This window comes from Podarcis cretensis (assembly GCF_951804945.1).
Source record: "Podarcis cretensis genome assembly, chromosome: Z".
In the NCBI taxonomy this organism is placed as follows: domain Eukaryota; kingdom Metazoa; phylum Chordata; class Lepidosauria; order Squamata; family Lacertidae; genus Podarcis; species Podarcis cretensis.
The window spans coordinates 35,882,077-35,902,277 of NC_137184.1; positions in this window are offsets into that span (position 1 = coordinate 35,882,077).

The window sequence follows — 20,201 nt, forward strand, 5'->3', positions numbered from 1 at the left end:
TGACAGGGGAGGCATTGCCAAGGTGATCAGACTAGGTAGGGGGAAGGACCACCTACCTACACAATAGGGGGAGGATCTTACCTGGCTTCAGATACACAGTTGGCTTCAGACCTTCTCCCACCCTACCCACCCTCAGTTAAGACTTCTTTTGCAGGTTAACCCTTTTCTCCACAGGTACATGGGCACTGCTATGTCAAGGTCACTGTTGAAGGACTAGAAAGGAATTCTCTTGCATCGGCAAGTTTGCCTTTCCCATAGCAAAACGTCACAACTTTGGTGGTATCAGGCCTTGGGCAGAATCCTTTAGTCTATCTTCTCTAAATGGGGGTGGGCATGTAGCGGTGACCCACGCCCCCTTCTCTTTGTGGCGGCGATACCAGGTTTCCCCATTAAAGGGGTTGTTTTGAGGGGAGGCTTTGGCCATATGCCTAGAGGTTGTCCTTGCTCTCCCCTGTGATGGCTGCATAACAGGGATGGGCTCTCTCTGCTTGAACATATGTTCTCCAGAATGAATCCACCCCCCCCCACTCTGAATAACCCTGATGTTCCCCAGATCCCTGGTGGGATCTGGGAGGGATAAACGCCCAGTGCCTCAGCCTAGGTCTACCCACATCTGAAACATAATAAACTTGTGGCCAATTTTAATCCCATAGCATGTTGTCTGGAGTCGTTATTCCAAACGGGGGCCACCCAGGGTTTGGGGGACTCCACCTGCCCATGCAGTAAATGCTGGCAGATTGACAATCTTAAGAATCAAAGGCACTGAATGATCTTATGGTCTGAATAGAACAATGGGGGGAGGGATAAAGCCATTTGCTCTGTACAGTGGTACCTCAGGTTAAGTACTTAATTCGTTCCAGAGGTCTGTTCTTAACCTGAAACTGTTCTTAACCTGAAGCACCACTTTAGCTAATGGGGCCTCCTGCTGCTGCTGCACCGCCAGAGCACGATTTCTGTTCTTATCCTGAAGCAAAGTTCTTAACCCAAGGTACTATTTCTGGGTTAGCGGAGTCTGTAACCTGAAGCGTATGTAGCCTGAAGCATATGTAATCCGAGGTTCCACTGTAAAAAAAGGGGGGATAACCAAATTATCTATGGTGAAACAGGAAAAAAGGTCAGGTTTGCAAAACAATGCCTCTTTAAAAGAGGAAAGACACTGATTCACTATTGGCATATATGTTTATATATATATATATATATATATATATATATATATATATATAACAACTGGCTGGGCCATGAACTAAAGACTGATAATATCAACAAAAATAAGGATAAGTAAGTAATAAAAACTGTTATTGCAAATATTTTTTTTAAAAAACCTGTGAGAAATTCTATACATCTCTCTGTCCGAAGAATAATGCTAAACAAGCCTTTTTACAAAAAAATTATAAACTCAATCTGTTAGTTGCAAGAGCTTGAAGCTTATCACTATATCCAAACTCCACAGAACAGATTCTGAGTTAAAAACAACAAAGCCTTATACTAGATGACTTCATAAACAAGCAGAACATTAATAATAACAAACAAAACAAAGTATGGGACAATCAATATTTTATCTTTGTCAAATATAGTCCACAATGTTCTGAGAGTTGTGGGAGGGTGAAGAATTCCCTCAAACTTAGTTATATTATCAATAAATTTATACCATATGGCATAAAGTTTATCTGCTTCTGGACCAGTCCTTCAAGACTGGTAATTTTCTGACTGGAAAATTACCAGTCTTGAAGGGCTAGCCCAGAAGCTTTCTCCTGATTCAATTACACTAAAGGGGAACTGGACTTTATAAGGATTTTAAGGTAATTTTCCATGAGAGAGTATTATAAGAACATTTTGCAAGATTTTCCTAAAACTTGTGAAATAAGAATAGTCTTTACACATAAAAAGGATAAAATCCTTATAAAGTCCCCTTTATGTTCCCCTTTAGTGTACAGTGGTACCTCTGGATACGAACGGGATCTGTTTCATGATTGGCCGTTTGCGTACACGCGCGTGACATCATTTTCACCGTCTGCGCATGCGTGAGCGGCGAAACCCAGAAGTAACGCATTCCGTTACTTCCGGGTCACTGCAGAGTGCAACCCGAAAGCATTCAACCTGAAGCATATTTAACCCGAGGTATGACTGTAAAGTGATCCTCTTCATGGATCACTGCCTTGCTGTGGTGAAGGGGCTTGAATAACTCAGAGAAGCTATGAGCTATGCTGTGCAGGGCCACCCAAGATGGACAGGTCATAGTGGAGAGTTTTGACCAAACGTGATCCACCTGGAGCAGGAACCGGCAAGACACTCCAGTATCCCTGCCAAGAAAACTCCATGGACAAAGACAACTTTGACCAAACTGCGGGAGGCAGTGGAAGATAGGAGTGCCTGGTGTGCTTTGGTCCATGGGATCACGAAGAGTCGGACACGACTAAACGACTAAACAACAACATGACTGTAATTGAATCAGGAGAAAGCTTTTGATAACATAGAATGATACTTTTAATATTACATACTGGATCATAATGAGGTTTTTTTTTTTGGGGGGGGGTGTTATGACACAGATCAAGCTAATATATTTCAAGCCTAAAGGCTATATCTCAGTAAATGAATCAAATTCACACTCATTTAGACTATGTAGAGGTAGCTGAAAAAAGCCCCATATTACCTCTGTAGTTACTGCTTTCCTTAGTAGAGGCAATTAGATCTAAAAACACAAAGGTGTCACTATTGGGAGGGAAGAATATAAGATTATATATTGATGATGTAACATTATTTGTGGAAAAATTCCAAAAGAGGAGATATCTTCACTTTGATGGAAAAAGGGGACTAGTTATATAAATGAAGGGCAGGGGAACAGGGCTCCATTTTTAACATATCTGATTCACTCCTGAATTGGAAAGATACAGAGCATCAAGGCAGCACTGAAAACAATTGGGCTGCTTCTAAAAAAGGATGTGGCCTCTGCACATCCCTAGTACATATACATGTAATGTCTCTTTCTCTTTGAACTTTAACCTAAAGACTCGTGTGTTTACATTGTGTCCATTCATTCACTCAACAGGGTACAGGTGCCTGTGTACAAAAGGATTGCAACTTGGAGTGTTCCTGCCTTTTGAAATGAACAGCAAGACTTTATAGTATGGATACTCAGTATGTCTGCAAGCACAGCCCTGTGTCTGAAGAGCTTGCTGACTTACTGCAGATGACATGCTGACATGATTTAATCTGCAGGTACATAAGCAATGGTTTACACAAACCCCAAAGTCTGTGTGTATATTGAACACACATGGTCTAGTTCAAATTACACTTCTAATAAGCAAAACAATTGAAGCCTTTTCTTAATAGATAGATGCGATCAGCTGGAGAAGAGATTATATATATATATATATATATATATATAATGGTGTCAGAAATTCCTGTCTTTTTGCCAAAGATAAACTTTTATTGGGGGGTCTCTTCTCAATAGGAGCACAGAGAAAGGATAACGGTGTGCAAAACATGTGTTGTGACTGCACAGTGCTTAAAATGATGAAGGGGGAATCTATGACCCTCCAAATGTAGTTGGACTCACATCAGCCCCCAGCCAGCATGACCAATGGTCAGTGATGATGGAATTTATACAATATCAACATCTGGGGGTCCAGAAATTCCCCATTGCTGGGCTAAGAAAATCCTGTATGTTTATTTAACTCCATTCTGCACTTCCTCACATGGTAGTTTACTACACTTCCTGATGTTTTCTTAACTGTTGATTTACTCATTTTATTTGAACTTTCAAATGATGTTAAAGTTTTGGTTGCCTAACTTCCAAAAGGGTATTACAGAGTTGGAAAAAGTTCAGAAAAGGGCAACCAAAATGACCCAGCGGATGGAGTGACTCCCTCATGAGGAAAGATTGCAGAGATTGGGATTCTTAATGCAGATAAAAGGTGAGTAACAGATAAATTATAGATATTAAGAGAGATGTTAGATGTTTCTACAATTATGCATGGAGTGGTAAAAGTGGATAGAGAAATGTTTTACTCCCTCTCTCATAACACCACAATTCATGAACATTCAATGAAGCTGAATGTCAAAAGATTCAGGATTGAATGAAGTTGTTCTTGGCATCTGTCTGTCTTGAGACAAAGTGCACCCACAGGGGTGAAGTCAAACCAAAGTGACCTTCCCGGGGCACAAGCCTGGGCCGTGTGTATAGAGGTCTTGGGCTGCCCAAACATCAAGCCTCACTGATGTGGTCCAAAGGAAAGCAGAATGATATATTTGGCACCAGCTTCTCCTGCAGGAGTTGCTAGAATAGGACATTTAAGGCCATCCAACTGTTTTATATTCTCCACTCAAGTTTTTTTAGGGTTCACTTACGGTTGCCATACATCCGGGAAAACCCAGACATTTCCTCTTTTGGGGGGCCAACAGGCCCATCTGGGTGGATTTTTACATTTTTAAGGAAATGTCCAGGTTTTGGGGGGGAGGGCTTGGGCTTGGGTAGCTTGGGCTTGGGCTTGGGCTGGGATTAGGGTTAGTGCTGCTCTGCATGCCATGGTAACTGCCAACCTGAGCTGCGGAAAGGCACACAGGCGCAGCTGTGGCCCTGTGCGCCTGCACCTGTGCACGTCTTTTCCCAGTTCAGGCTCAGGCTGCCTTCTTTTTTGCTCTTCAAGATATGGCAACCCTAGTACTCCTTAGCCATTTCTTCAAGTGAAGATATCCTGGGAGACAGCAGAGGTTTAGGGTCATAATTTCCCTTCTCCTAGATGGGCTGCCTTGCCAGGTTGGTAAGCCCCATCTGCCCCTTATTTTCTTCTACAGCACATGCAGAAACTGCCTTCTTGACCATTGGACCCACGATTGGTTTCATCTGTTCAATCCACTGGAGTCTTTCTTAGCATGCAGTCCCTAACAAGGGTATGAGATCCATCGGCTACCCTCACCTCATTTAGCCAACCAATTAAAGCTGTTTCCCAGGGTGGGGCTGCTGTCATATGCTGATAGCTTCTAGAAGCTACAGGTGAGAGCTGAGTGCAGGGTGGGAACCAAAGGTGGACAAGCTACCCCAGAAGGAGCATGACACATCCCCCACCAAAAGTGCTACCCCTTCCCTAACACCCGTCAAAATGAAGTAGTAGATTGTGAAGTTGAAAACCGTGAAACGTGCTCCCAAAGGAGGCAGTGATGGCCACCAACTTATATGGTTTTAAAAGAGGTTCATGGAGGACAAGGCTGTCAATGGCTACTAGCCATGAAGGCCATGTTCTACCTGCACTGTCAGAGGCAGTATCACTCTGAATTCCTGTTTCTGGTAATCACAGGTGGGCAGAGTCCTGTTCTGCATGTGCATGCCTTACTTGTAGGCTTCCTACAAGCACATGGCTGGCCACTGAGAACAGGATACTGAACTAAATGGCCCACTGTCCATCCCCTTTCTACTCAAGCTCAGGGTAGTTAATTTGGTTTCATTAAAAAATAATAATACAGAAGTTATTTTAAAATTTCAGCATGGAGGACATCTTAGGCCACCGAGTGACACAGACAGGTGGGTGACCCAGGCTAGCTGCCAAGGAATAGTCAGAGCAGGGCAACTTCCTAGCAACCATCCAACTCTGCCACTTCAGCCCACCTCACACCAGTGATGTCATTTTAACTGCAACAGTTTTGGAGAATCAGCTCTAAGGCGAGTGGAGAGCCTGAGGAGAGTTGAAGGTAGTTTGGTGAGTTGTAAGGGGAGGGGTCCCCTTCATGGATCACTGCCTTGCCGTGGCGAAGGGGCTTGAAGAACTCAGAGAAGCTATGAACTATGCCGAGCAGGGCACCCAAGATGAACAGGTCATAGTGGAGAGTTTTGACCAAACGTGATCCACCTGGAGGAGGAACCGGCAAGCCACTCCAGTATCCCTGCCAAGAAAACTCCATGGACAAAGACAACAGGCATATAAAAGTTATGACGCTGAAAGATGAGCCCCTCAGGTCGGAAGGCGTCCAACATGCTACTGAGGAAGAGCGGAGGGCAAGTACAAGTAGATCCAGAGCTGATGAAGCGGCTGGGCCAAAGCCGAAAGGACGCTCAGTTGCGGATATGCCTGGAAGCGACAGAAAAGTCCAATGCTGTAAAGAAAAATATTGCATAGGAACCTGGAATGTAAGAACCATGAACATGGGTAAGTTGGAGGTGGTCAAAAATGAGATGGCAAGAATAAATATTGACATCCTGGGCATCAGTGAACTAAAATGGACGGGAATGGGTGAATTCAGTTCGGATGACCATCATATCTACTACTGTGGGCAAGAAACCCGTAAAAGAAATGGAGTGGCCCTCATAGTCAACAAAAGAGTGGCAAAAGCTGTACTGGGATGCAATCTCAAAAATGATAGAATGATCTCGATACGAATCCAAGGCAGACCTTTTAACATCACAGTAATCCAAGTTTATGCACCAACTACTGGTGCTGAAGAAACTGAAATTGACCAATTCTATGAAGACTTACAACACCTTATAGAAGTGACACCAAAGAAGGATGTTCTTCTCATTATAGGGGATTGGAATGCTAAAGTAGGGAGTCAAGAGATAAAAGGAACAACTGGCAAGTTTGGCCTTGGAGATCAAAACGAAGCAGGGCAAAGGCTAATAGAGTTCTGTCAAGAGAACAAGCTGGTCATCACAAACACGCTTTTCCAACAACACAAGAGACGACTCTACACATGGACATCACCAGATGGGCAGCATCGAAATCAGATTGATTATATTCTCTGCAGCCAAAGATGGAGAAGCTCTATACAGTCAGCAAAAACAAGACCTGGAGCTGACTGTGGCTCAGATCATCAGCTTCTTATAGCAAAATTCAAGCTTAAACTGAAGAAAGTAGGAAAAACCACTGGGCCGGTAAGATACAATCTATTTTTTTTTTTTATAATAATTTTTATTCGTTTTTCAAACAGATAACAAAAGTACCACAAAACAACATAATTTCCAACTGATCGTTTCATACCCTTCTTTCTTTTGACTTCCCCATACCTCCCCATCCCTGCATCCTTGTTTAGTGATTCTTTAGCAACCCTTAGGTCCATTATCTTAATTCCCTTTCATAAAAGTTCCTTTAGTTTTTTTGATTACTGCTGCAATTTCTTTACCTCTTACCCCCTGACATCTTAACATTCGTCAATTTTACAATTGTTCTTGAGATATATTTTAAATTTCTTCCAGTCCTCTTCCACTGTCTCTTTCCCCTGGTCACGGATTCTGGTAAGATACAATCTAAGTCAAATCCCTTATGAATACACAGTGGAAGTGAGGAACAGGTTTAAGGATTTAGATTTGGTGGACAGAGTGCCTGAAGAACTATGGATGGAGGCTCGTAACATTATACAGGAGGCAGCAACGAAAACCATCCCAATGAAAAGGAAATGCAAGAAAGCAAAGTGGCTGTCCAATGAGGCCTTACAAATAGCGGGGGAGAGAAGGCAAGCAAAATGCAAGGGAGATCATGAAACATACAGGAAATTGAATGCAGATTTCCAAAGAATAGCAAGGAGAGACAAGAAGACCTTCTTAAACAAGCAATGCAAAGAAATAGAGGAAAGCAATAGAATGGGAAGAACCAGAGATCTGTTAAAGAAAATTGGAGATATGAAAGGAACATTTCGTACAAAGATTTCCATAATAAAGGACAAAAGTGGAAAGGACCTAACAGAAGCAGAAGACATCAAGAAGAGGTGGCAAGAATACACAGAGGAATTATACCAGAAAGAAACGGATGTCTCATATACCCCAGGTAGTGTGGTTGCTGACCTTGAGCCAGACATCCTGGAGAGTGAAGTCAAATGGGCCTTAGAAAGCACTGCAAATAACAAGGCCAGTGGAAGTGATGGTATTCCAGCTGAACTATTTAAAATTTTAAAAGATGATGCTGTTAAGGTGCTACACTCAATATGCCAGCAAGTTTGGAAAACTCAGCAGTGGCCAGAAGATTGGAAAAGATCAGTCTACATCCCAATCCCAAAGAAGGGCAGTGCCAAAGAATGCTCCAACTATCGCACAATTGCACTAATTTCTCACGCTAGCAAGGTTATGCTTAAAATTCTACAAGGAAGGCTCAAGCAGTATGTGGACCGAGAACTCCCAGAAGTGCAAGCCGGATTTAGAAGAGGCAGAGGAACCAGAGACCAAATTGCAAACATGCGCTGGATTATGGAGAAAGCTAGAGAGTTCCAGAAAGACATTTACTTCTGCTTCATTGACTATGCAAAAGCCTTTGACTGTGTCGACCATGGCAAACTATGGCAAGTTCTTAAAGAAATGGGAGTGCCTGATCACCTCATCTGTCTCCTGAGAAATCTCTATGTGGGACAAGAAGCTACAGTTAGAACTGGATATGGAACAACTGACTGGTTCAAAATTGGGAAAGGAGTACGACAAGGCTGCATTTTGTCTCCCTGCTTATTTAACTTATATGCAGAATTCATCATGCGAAAGGCTGGGCTGGATGAATCCCTAGCCGGAATTAAGATTGCCGGAAGAAATATCAACAACCTCAGATATGCAGATGACACAACCTTGATGGCAGAAAGTGAGGAGGAATTAAAGAACCTTTTATTGAGGGTGAAAGAGGAGAGTGCAAAATATGGTCTGAAGCTCAACATCAAAAAAACGAAGATCATGGCTACTGGTCCCATCACCTCCTGGCAAATAGAAGGGGAAGAAATGGAGGCAGTGAGAGATTTTACTTTCTTGGGCTCCATGATCACTGCAGATGGTGACAGCAGCCACGAAATTAAAAGACGCCTGCTTCTTGGGAGAAGGGCAATGACAGGCCTAGACAGCATCTTGAGAAGTAGAGACATCACCTTGCCAACAAAGGTCCGTATAGTTAAAGCTATGGTTTTCCCAGTAGTGATGTATGGAAGTGAGAGCTGGACCATAAAGAAGGCTGATCGCCGAAGAATTGATGCTTTTGAATTATGGTGCTGGAGGAGACTCTTGAGAGTCCCATGGACTGCAAGAAGATCAAACCTCTCCATTCTGAAGGAAATCAGCCCTGAGTGCTCACTGGAAGGACAGATTGTGAAGCTGAGGCTCCAGTACTTTGGCCACCTCATGAGAAGAGAAGACTCCCTGGAGAAGACCCTGATGTTGGGAAAGATGGAGGGCACAAGGAGAAGGGGGCGACAGAGGACGAGATGGTTGGATAGTGTTTTCGAGGTTACCAGCATGAGTCTGACTAAGCTGCGGGGGGCAGTGGAGGACAGGAGTGCCTGGCGTTCTCTGGTCCATGGGGTCACGAAGAGTCGGACACGACTAAACGACTAAACAACAACAACAAAAGGGGAGGGGTAGATTTGCAGAGGGGTAAGGGGAAGCATGGCTGGGAATGGGTGGGATTGGTAAGGGAAACAAGTGAACCCCTGGGACAAGTGAACTGTGCAAGGGCACAGTTCCCAGCCTCCCAACATCACTACAGGCACAGTGCATTTCACTGGTAACACTTCACACAATCAGCTGCTGGTCATGTAGACAAAGCCAGTGATATACATGCATGTGTGAACCTAAGAATTCCATTGCTTTTGTTTCTGTCAAGGAATCCTGCTTTTTAAAAAAAACTGTCCTTAAGGAAAAAACCAAACAAAACCTAGGGCTGGAAGAAATAATACACATTGCCACAATCAATAAGGGCTCCCTAAGCCTTTTGTCTTTATTTTGACATGGGGATTGAGAAGTTTGGAGTTTCATTAGTTGAGCCAATAGAAATGCTAATGAGTTGGTTATCTTGTTTGAGAGATGGAATTGTTCAATAATGCGACCATGACTTGCCAATGGAAAATAATTGCTTTACAGACCTCCTGCACAGTTTGAAGAGGACTAATAAATGACAGGCCTTCTGTTAAGACCCAGCAAATGAGCTTTCTGGTTAAAAAGCAACATCAAGCATTTCTTTTCTTTTCTTGAAAAAGAGAGCAATAAATAATACTGCTTTAAAAATCTTTTATGTGGCTATATAACAGGAGTTCGGAACCTAGCACCATCCCGATGTGGTTGGACTATAACTCACATCATCATGGACCATTGGCGGCACTCACCTGAGGGCTTACAGGTTTGTGATTCCTGCTGGAAATTCATGAGCAGGAATTGGGAACCTGAGGTCCTCTAGATGTTACTGGTCACTCCTGGATGAGGAAGATAGGAGTTTGAGTCAAAACACCATCTTGAAAGCAACAGGTTCTCTATCCCTACACCTAAGAATGATTTCTAAGAAGGTTGGCACCTCTGCTTCTGGAGGTAGTATGCTCCTGAATATCAGTTGCTGGAAACCACAGGAGAGGAGAATGCTCTGTTTCATCTCCCTGTTTCCCGCTTCCTTCATACAGATGTATTGGCTTCAGCTCCAGACAATGACTAACTCCATTTTTGACATCTCCTTTATGCACAACTCTTAGAACCTCCTAGCAAACTGACTCCTTCAGGTACAGTGGTGCCTCAGGTTAAGTACTTAATTCGTTCCGGAGGTCTGTTCTTAACCTGAAACTGTTCTTAACCTGAAGCACCACTTTAGCTAATGGGGCCTCCTGCTGCCGTCGCGCTGCCGTCGCATGATTTCTGTTCTCATCCTGAAGCAAAGTTATTAACCTGAAGTGCTATTTCTGGGTTAGTGGAGTCTGTAACCTGAAGGGTATGTAACCTGAAGCGTATGTAACCCGAGGTACCACTGTATTTGTTTGCTTTTTTTCTTGGCTTCCTGGAAGCCGGTGTTGAGAAATCTGAACTGATTCAGATTAGAAGTGGTCCATTCCCAAAAGCAAAGGTGGTGTCACTTTCTACTGCCACAGCACCATGTCCTGTGAACTTCTAATTTTCTGAATATATTTCTGATGGCTATTTCTCGCTTACGTTTTGTGTTCTGGAAAGAACAACCCTCAGAACAAAACAAACTTGGCTCCTAAAAATTCTGAAAAGTCACTATTCCGAGAAGCTTCCCTGCATTGGAAGTTGGCACTCATGAAAGAGCAGCACCGCATAGGATCAAATTCTGTCTGCTCTTGGGTCGAAACTCATTTCAATAGTTTAAAATCTGGGAAATCAGAAATCCTAGCCAATGTACTTCAAATCACCATCATATCCGAATCTATCTTCTGCTGGCTCCTGCCTGGTGTTTTTTTTTTTAAAGGACCAGCTTCAAAAGGACCAGCTTGAGACTGGATAATGCCCATAGGTGAAAACCCACAGAGTTCAGGTACTTTTGCATTGATGGCTGCCCTGGATTTGCTGCCTTTTGAAAGAGGCAATAGCTTGCCCAAATGGTAATATTGGAGTAGGTAAAAAAGGTAAAGGGCCCCTGGATGGTTAAGTCCAGTCAAAGGTGACTATGGGGTGCAGTGCTCATCTTACTTCAGGCCAAGGGAGCTGGCATTTGTCCACAGACAGCTTTCTGGGTCATGTGGCCAGCATGACTAAACCAATTCTGGTGCAAAGGAACACTGTGACAGATGCCAGAGAGCACGGAAATGCTGTTTACCTGCTTGCAACAGTGGTACTTATTTTTTTATCTACTTGTACTGGCATGCTTCTGAACTGCTAGGCTGGCAGGAGCTGGGACAGAGCAACAGGAGCTCACCCTGTGGTAGGGATTCAAACCACCAACCTTCCAGTCAGCAAGCCCAAGATGCTCAGTGGTTTAGACCACAGCACCACCCACTCCCTATTGGCACAGATACCAAACATACGTGCACCTTTCTCTGTGCTGTACATTGAACAGCCAGCTGTCATTTGTCACATTAAGCACTAGATGGCAGTGTTCCATTAGAAACAGAAACAGAGAAGCCGTTAAGTGTTAATAGGGTATAGACATTTTAGTATAAGGAAATGATAAAATTTGGAGCAGCTGACTATGTTGTTAAATTAAGGGATGCAGGTTTTAGCGGAGTGGTTAGTGGAATCACCTGATGGCTTTACATTTTACAGTCCCACTTGATGAAACTGTCTTTCAACTTTATCCTTAACTATTGCACTAGAGCTTTTTAACAGAAAAGCCTGTCTTCAAGGTACAGTTGTTTCTGAAACAATCAACGACAGTTAAAGGCCTGTGCAAGATATATCAGCTATGTGTTCCTTTTTTAAAATCTCAGCAATGAATTTTTCTGTGCATCCTGCAATGAACTAACTGTGGCTCATAAAAGTCTTAGAGTGAGGAACTGGGAGGAGTGTGGAAGTACAGACAGTGGGCATTTTTAGCATATCCAATTGATGTGCAATCACTGATATGTGGGTCCTTTTGGACCCAGAAGAGGGTGGAATGGGTGGAGTGGAATGGGCCAAGGCAGGCTTATATGTGCTCTGCCTACGTGCGTGGGGACTGGGAATGGAACCCACACATAAAACACTCACGTCCTATAATTGAAGCATAGCAAGTTACATAGCAAGTTACATAGGTCAGTTAACAGGGCATTGTAGGTTGGGTCTTCAGCACCTATGAGTGCTCCTAAGTGTTCCTAAGTACATTTTGTTTGCTTGTTTATTTAAAAGGTTTGCACCCTTATTTAGGGGACGCAAGTGGCGCTGTGGGTCAAACCACAGACTAGGACTTGCCGATCAGAAGGTCGGCAGTTCGAATCCCTGCGACGGGGTGAGCTCCCTTTGCTCAGTCCCAGCTCCTGCCAACCTAGCAGCTTGAAAGCACGTCAAAGTGCAAGTAGATAAATAGGTACCGCTCCAGTGGGAAGGTAAACGGCGTTTCCGTGTGCTGCTCTGGTTCGCCAGAAGCTGCTTAGTCATGCTGGCCACATGACCCAGAAGCTGTACGCCGGCTCCCTCGACCAGGAAAGTGAGATGAGTGCCGCAACCCCAGAGTTGGCCACGACTGGACCTAATGGTCAGGGGTCCCTTTACCTTTACCCTTATTTAACTGTAAAGACGCCCAGAGCATCTCACAAGAACTATGGAAGTATTAAGAAATTCCCTGCCACCAGGCTTGCACCCTAAAAGTCATGACACGCATGGAAAAAGAGACAGGGAAGGAGCAGTTAAAAGAGCAAGCTCAGGCACTGCTGTAAGGGCTCAGCCACACTTTGCTTGTCCTGTGCTTAGAAAGCATGGAGCACAGAAGTTTTCTGTTTGCTCCAGCACTTTCCCTGGGAAAACCCACAATCTACCACTCTGAATTGGAGCAAATGTCAACCTGCAGAAAACCCAGTTGACATTTGCTGCGATAAAGAGTGAGTTTCCCCAGGGGAAAGCAGTGGGAGAAGTGGAAATGTGGATGTGGCCTAAGTTACACCTAGGATGAGGTAGCTTCTTTTCTCTCTGTCCACTTTGAGTAGTCAGCTGATAAGCCAGGTGTGGGTAACCTGTGGTCCGCCAGGTGTTGCTGAACTACAACTCTCATCATCCCAGTTCATTGGTCATGCTTCCTGGGAGTTGTAGCTCATCAACATCTGGAGGGCTGCAGGTTACCTACACCTGGCTTATCCCTTTCTCCACAGTGCTTAACTAAGTGGTATCTATAAGGGAAAGAATGCTAAATTGGATCTTTATAATCTGATACCTCTCAGGTAACTTTATGAATGTGTTTGACAGACAAAGAGGTCCAGATTGCTGAACTCAAGTCAAATACCACACTCCCCTTTTCAGAGAATATTACCTTTCATAAACTTATATTGCTTCCTCATTCTTCACACTCCAGAATCTCCTTCATCAGTTCTGCAGATCTTTCACACCCCAATTTCAGACCAATCTTTATCCCTTTGGTGATCTTGGAGGGACTTTTGTACATAAGAGCAGCAAAGCCCTTATAGCCATACTGTAGCCATTGTACTAGGATATTGCCAGTTTACAGATTTGCAAGAAAAATACGTATTTGGAGAAGTAAAATACATATTTGGAAAAGTAACAACCCAACAACAAAGTCATAGCATATTTTGGACAAATGATTTTATTATTCCATTCCTGTGATCATTTCCTTCAGCACTGAATTCTTTGGAAAGCGATAAGGAAGACTTCAAACATTTGCCCCTCATCCAGACATTAAGGACAACAGAATCTAGGGAAATGCACAGTTAAAACTGATTAGGACTTTGTACAAAATCCTGTTGATGCACACAGAAAATCAATCCCCTCCTTGCTTGGCTGTTTCCCCCTTCGCTATGATAACAGGAGTACAAAACAGTAAAGACTTAATTCATTCACTCACATCAGCAGCTGTTCCTGTGAATATACTAAAAGAAATCAATAGGAGCAATTGATAGTAGCAAGGATAAACACATACATGAGATGAGAAAAAGGTGTCAATCTGAAGTAGCTGTTTTGCTTTTTGTGAAGGCTGGTGCCCCCCAAATGCCTTTTTTTGTACACAGTAGTCATGATTCTTATGCACCTGAGGGTTTCTTGACACCTGCTGAAAGCTGCAGCATAGAAGAATCACAGACATCTCATCAGCGATGGGTGAAGGTCCAATTTACCATTTCCCCCAACCTGGTGCCTTCCAGATGTTTTGGATTATAACACATATCAGCCACGGCTAGCAGAGCTTCCTGACTGAGATTGTTGGGAAGTGTGGTCCAAAACATCTGGAGGGCACCAGGTTGTGGAAGGCTGGTTTATGGAACCAGGAATGTCTGTCTCTGTCTGGGTATTTTTGCCACTGTAGCTGGATACGAAATAAAGTTTCATAGGACCTGAACTAAGTAGTAAAACATGTCTTGCATGCAGAAGATCCTATGCTCAGGTCCTGACATTCAAAAACAGAGCAGGAAGCAAGTGATAGGAGAGGCATCTATCCTAGGCACTAAAAAGCCACTGCCCAAGTAGAGAATACTGGACGAGATGGACAAATACTCTGACCTTGTATAAAGCAGCAGCTTCCTATGCCCTGAACCACAAATCATGCTTCCAAGGCAGATCATTTCCTCAGGATGAAAGCAAACTCCTCCCCACATCACTTTTCAGGTGCACTTCCCAAAACTGTTTACATAAAATTATTAAATCAATAAACATCAATTAAGTGTGCCATTAAAGAGAAATAATGGTTAGTCTTGGAGAAGCTGTTCCTACTTCAGGGCAAGACAGCTCTTTAGAAGCCCCTGTGGTGGCACCAAGGGCATGGAGGGACCACTACCGAGAGATGGATGGTGCCACCAAGTGATATCTGCTCCTTCTCCTCTACCCTTAAAGCAAAATGGTTCTGCAGAATCTCCTGAATGCACTTCATATACATACACCGACTGCTAATCATAATGGTTCAGAGTGTCTCTAAATAGCAATTGCTGCTAAATGCCAACCTCTTATTCCCATATATTCCTAGGTCTTTGGTCTGATCAAGGAGTATTCTCTTTACAGAACTGTTGTCAGGACCTTCACACAAGTCTGTCAGTAAAAGGGTTTCTCCAAGTGTATTCATGCCTGACTGAAGATTTTAATTGTGAAAGTAATTTTTAAACAACTGTTACTATGTAACCTTCACAAATGGAATTAAAGCTTCTCTTGTACCCATATTTGTACTCTAGCTTGCTTGTCAAGAATAAGTGTGTATACCCCACTACTCTAGTCACAACTACCACTACAAATTGTTATTTTGCCTGTTGCAGGTGTGGGAGACCTATGGCCTGCCTGATGTTAGGTAAGGTAAAGGGACTCCTGACCGTTAGGTCCAGTTGTGGCCGACTCTGGGGTTGCGGCACTCATCTCGCTTTATTGGCCGAGAGAGCCGGCGTACAGCTTCCGGGTCATGTGGCCAGCATGACTAAGCCACTTCTAGCGAACCAGAGCAGTGCACGGAAACGCTGTTTACCTTTCCGCCAGATTTATCTACTTGCACTTTGACGTGCTTTCAAACTGCTAGGTTGGCAGGAGCAGGGACCGAGCAATGGGAGCTCACCCCATCACGGGGATTCAAACCACTGATTTTCTGATCGGCAAGTCTTAGGCTCTGTGGTTTAACCCACAGCACCACCCATGTCCCTGATGTTGCTGAAGTGCAAATCATATCTGGCCACTGGGCAAGCTTGATGGGGCTTATGAGAATTGTAGTTCAGCAACATCTGGTGGAACAAAAGTTCCCACCCTTGGACTATTGAATGAACTCCTCTAGATGACATTCTTTTTCAGAATTCATCCTGATTCACTTGCACAAAATTTACATGGATATAAACTGTGTCCATTCTTTATTGAACATTTGTTCTGATATGTTTGTGGGGAAGTTATATGACAATGAGCGTTCATTATTTATTTGCTTGCAATGGTGTGCATATGTCTTCCTGTTACTCGTTCATCTGTCCCCTACTTTTAAATGCATTTCCTCATCATTTCCCTAACAACATAGAAATCAGGGTTTATTTCTTAAATGGATTTGCTGCACTAGGTCAACAAAACACTTTAATCCACTTTAAGTGCACAAATCCAAATTTCTTATGTATGCTTGAATTCCTCTTGCAAAGTAGCAGCAGTGTTGAGGCACCCTATGTGAAACTCACCATAAGAATTTTTTAAATAAAATTGTAAGGGTATTTAATAAAATGTTTAATCTCAGAAGGGACTTGGCTGTACTTAGTATAGGATTGTTGCAATTCAGGATAGGTAGGTATGGTGAGGGATGGAAGCAGAGGAGAATTCTGGCATTGTGTGTGTGTGTGTGTGTGTGTGTGTGTTTTCATGCATGCACATTTGAATCAGAGTGCAAGCACACATTAGAAATTTTTCTGAAGTCTGAAGAGTGTCTCTCTGTGAAAACTATGAACATTTTAAAAAGGTATCCCCAATGTCTCAGGGGCCTCATTTTAGAGGACATAGGTAGAACTGGTGGTGGGTGATGCCTATGGAAATGGTAGGGTGGAAAGCAGGAAGACCAACCATAGGTGGTGGCAAAGCTCATGAGAAGTAGAGCTAACTAATTCTAATTTTGCTCCTATCCTCCTCTCTGCTGAGTTCCACAAAGGCAGCACTGAGACTAAGGAGCAGAAAAGTGGCAGCCAGGACCCTCTGGACAGAAGTGGATTTAGGACAGCACAACCCCCCCCAAAAAAAAAAACACAGGGTGCAACAGCCAATGGGCCACCTTCCCATCTCCTTCCCAAAGCCTAGTAAGCACTTGCTTTGGGAAGGAGGCATGAGGGCTCTGGCAGGGTCTGAGTGTCCTCCTACTTCCAAAAGCTTTCCCTGGGTTCAAGGATCCTCCAGAGCCTTGTGCCTGCTTCCCAAAGCCCAGCACCTCTCTTTAGGAGGGCACCGTATGGGCAATGTGTGTGTCAATATTTTGGCTCACACAAGGCATTGTATTATCAAGGTTCCCCCCTTGCTCTGGACTGGTTGTAGGAAAAACTGCGGCTAGGGAGGCACTGCCCCATTTGTCCTAATGGACAAATGGACCACTTGGTAAAATCACAGAATCAGAATGGGAAAGGACTTAGATCGTTTAGCCTATCCCACTGCTCAGTGCAAAAAACTGAAACTAGGACCACTTTGACTTGATGCTTTGATATTGCTTCTGCATCTAGCACACAATAGCTTTTAGTTTTCTCCAATTTTATCTATATTTCTTTGTCAGAAGTCTTTTCCTACAATTTTCTCCCTGGATGTCAGGGAAGTGTCTCATGCCAAAGAATTGTCAACCATTCTCCTCACCCCTCAATAATGTTGATATTTCATTGAAAGAAAGAAAAAACTGTCCAAATGAAGTCCTGGCAACATCTGGTTCTAGTATATCCCCATCTTTTAAAGGCTGCAGATGTAAAGTGCTGGTGGTTTCCGCAGTCCATCCATGCAAACCCTGCCCCCTATGTAGACCACGGAGGGCTTTTAAAGTTTTTCGTTCAATGACAACATTGCTTTGACTTTCAGTATCTGTATTTCTGTGACTCTTCTCTTGTATCTTTCAATAGCTGGAAGGATCATTTTTTAACTGCTCTTGTCACTTGCCTTTTTGAAATCATCAAATGTCATTGGCTTTTGAAATGAATGCATTAGGCTAGAAGAGAGCCAAATGCAGGATGAGTCAAATATTTTGCCAATCCCCCACCCTTGTCCATGTCACAATTGCTTTCATGTTTCTGCCCATCAGTTGGCTGCCCATCTACTGCTGAGCCAGGTTCAAGGCCACTATATTAATTTACAAGTCATGAAGAAATTAGGGCCAGGGTAAGTAAGGGAGTTCCTTATAGAAGTGTATATAATTATGCACAGTATGAAGACTTTTTAACTTTTTAGTTGCATACCCAGGTGCAGCCTGGTGAGAGGAAAACCACAGAAATACAGGCAACTCCCTACTTCCATGTGGTCAAAACACATGCTGATGTGTGCGTTGCTTTTGGTGCTGAAAGGGGGCAGGAGCAGAATGGGGCAGAACAGGGGTTGAATGTGCAGGAAAATGGAGGGGTGGAATAGGGGAATCCCCACATGCATGCATCCTGGTGATGTGTGCTGTGGCTGGGAACAGAACCCTTATGTAAGTGTGGATTCCCCTGAAATACACAGGACATTTGTATTGGGTTGAAAATTGGTAACAACTTGATTGATTACAGAGCTAAGTAGGTTATGGGCAAGGCACTGCGTATGCATCCAGCACCAAGCAACCCAACTGCTTATTGATAGGGAAGATGGAGGCGCCCCTGGGTTGAGGGGTTGCCACTGACATGCACCAGGTGATACAATCCCATCCAGGTTGCCATTGGAAAGGGTACTATGGCCCATTGGTCTCTGGGCGGATTCCTGGACAGAGACCCCCTGGATCTCTTTCTTGGGGTACCAAGTTAGCAAAAGGATGCAACCCAATGCCTTATCTGCCACCCAAATCACCCCCCCCTTTGGCTGACTCACCACCAAATCACTCACAGTTGCAACCAACCTTAGTGCCAGAGCCACATCCTGCAACCAGAGTCCATTCCCTGTGGCTGACAAGTGCATCCCATCAGGTCTGAAGAGGGTTCCTTTTGAAAATTTGATGCTGTGGAGCTGTATCACCCTGCCTCTGAACCATGTGACTATGTTCCATATTGCTTTGTTCATTTCCTTTCTTGTTCAGTCTAGCCAAGCATGTTCTGGTACCCCATGCCAGGGTTGCCTTGAGGTCTTCCACTGCCACTAGCATTAACTTAATGCCCTTTCTTGCACAGAGGTCATTCTTGCCCACCTGTATAACCAAGGTGTCTGCCAACTTGATAGACATACCTGTTTTTCTTGTGGTTGGGCCAAATGTCCACCCATTCAAATATCTGTGGTTTTGCCTGCCATGCACTTTATCTGTCAGTACTCACTTTGGACAGTGCTTCTAAGATCTTGGAGATGGAGTGGAAGATCTAGTGCTGAGTGTCAGAAATCCGGGAGCTCTGAGTCCCCTAGCTCTGGAGGCTTGAGATATGGGGCATCTTTTGGAATGGTAGGGGGAATAATAGGGTACATCACCTCCATATGGTCTCCATATATTTCTCAGGTTAAATGTCAGGGTTCATCATCTCCTCTTGATCCTTGTACCGTCTGGGACCAAGGAAGTTTAATCTAATTCCAAACATGGAATGGATCTGATAACAAGCTGAGCACTTCTGTGTCTCCAGTTGCTATCTCGACTGTAAACATTCTCCAAAACTTCAGAGTGAGTTTACACATCTGTGAACAATGTGCCTTCCCTAATCCAATAAATGACACTATGGGTGTATTTTTTCCATAAGTGACAAAACTTCTAAGATTATACACAGCCTTAAGGTTCCCCAGGACAACTTTGTGTTTGTCCCCTGTTCCCAAGGCTGCCCGCAACTTGGTTTGCAGCACAGAAATTGCACTCAGATTCCAGAGAAAGCTTTTTTGAGATGACAGAGCATTACTGACAAGCTGTATAAAGAGAAATTGCATTGTCTACTTAGCAGGGGCTTCTGACAGCAGAAAATAAATATCTGCTGCCTTTAGAAGGCAAAGCATTGTTAACTTCAAATATAAAACCCCTCATGCAATTTATGCTTTTGGGATCTCTTTGCAGCTTTTGAGAGAATTTGGGGAAGGAAATGTTTTTCCCCTATAGTCTGCATATCTTACAAGTTAAATGGCATCCAAAACTCAAGTTGGATAACAATGATCCAGTCTCCTACACGTGTGTATTGTGTGTGTGTGGGGGGGGGGGAGAGAGAGAGAGAGAGAGAGAGACAGAGACAGAGACAGAGACAGAGAGAGACAGAGAATTTCCTGAGTTCCTATATCTTGGGCATTCTGCCTATACATGTGGAGTTGGCTCAATGCATTCTAAGAATTATTTGGA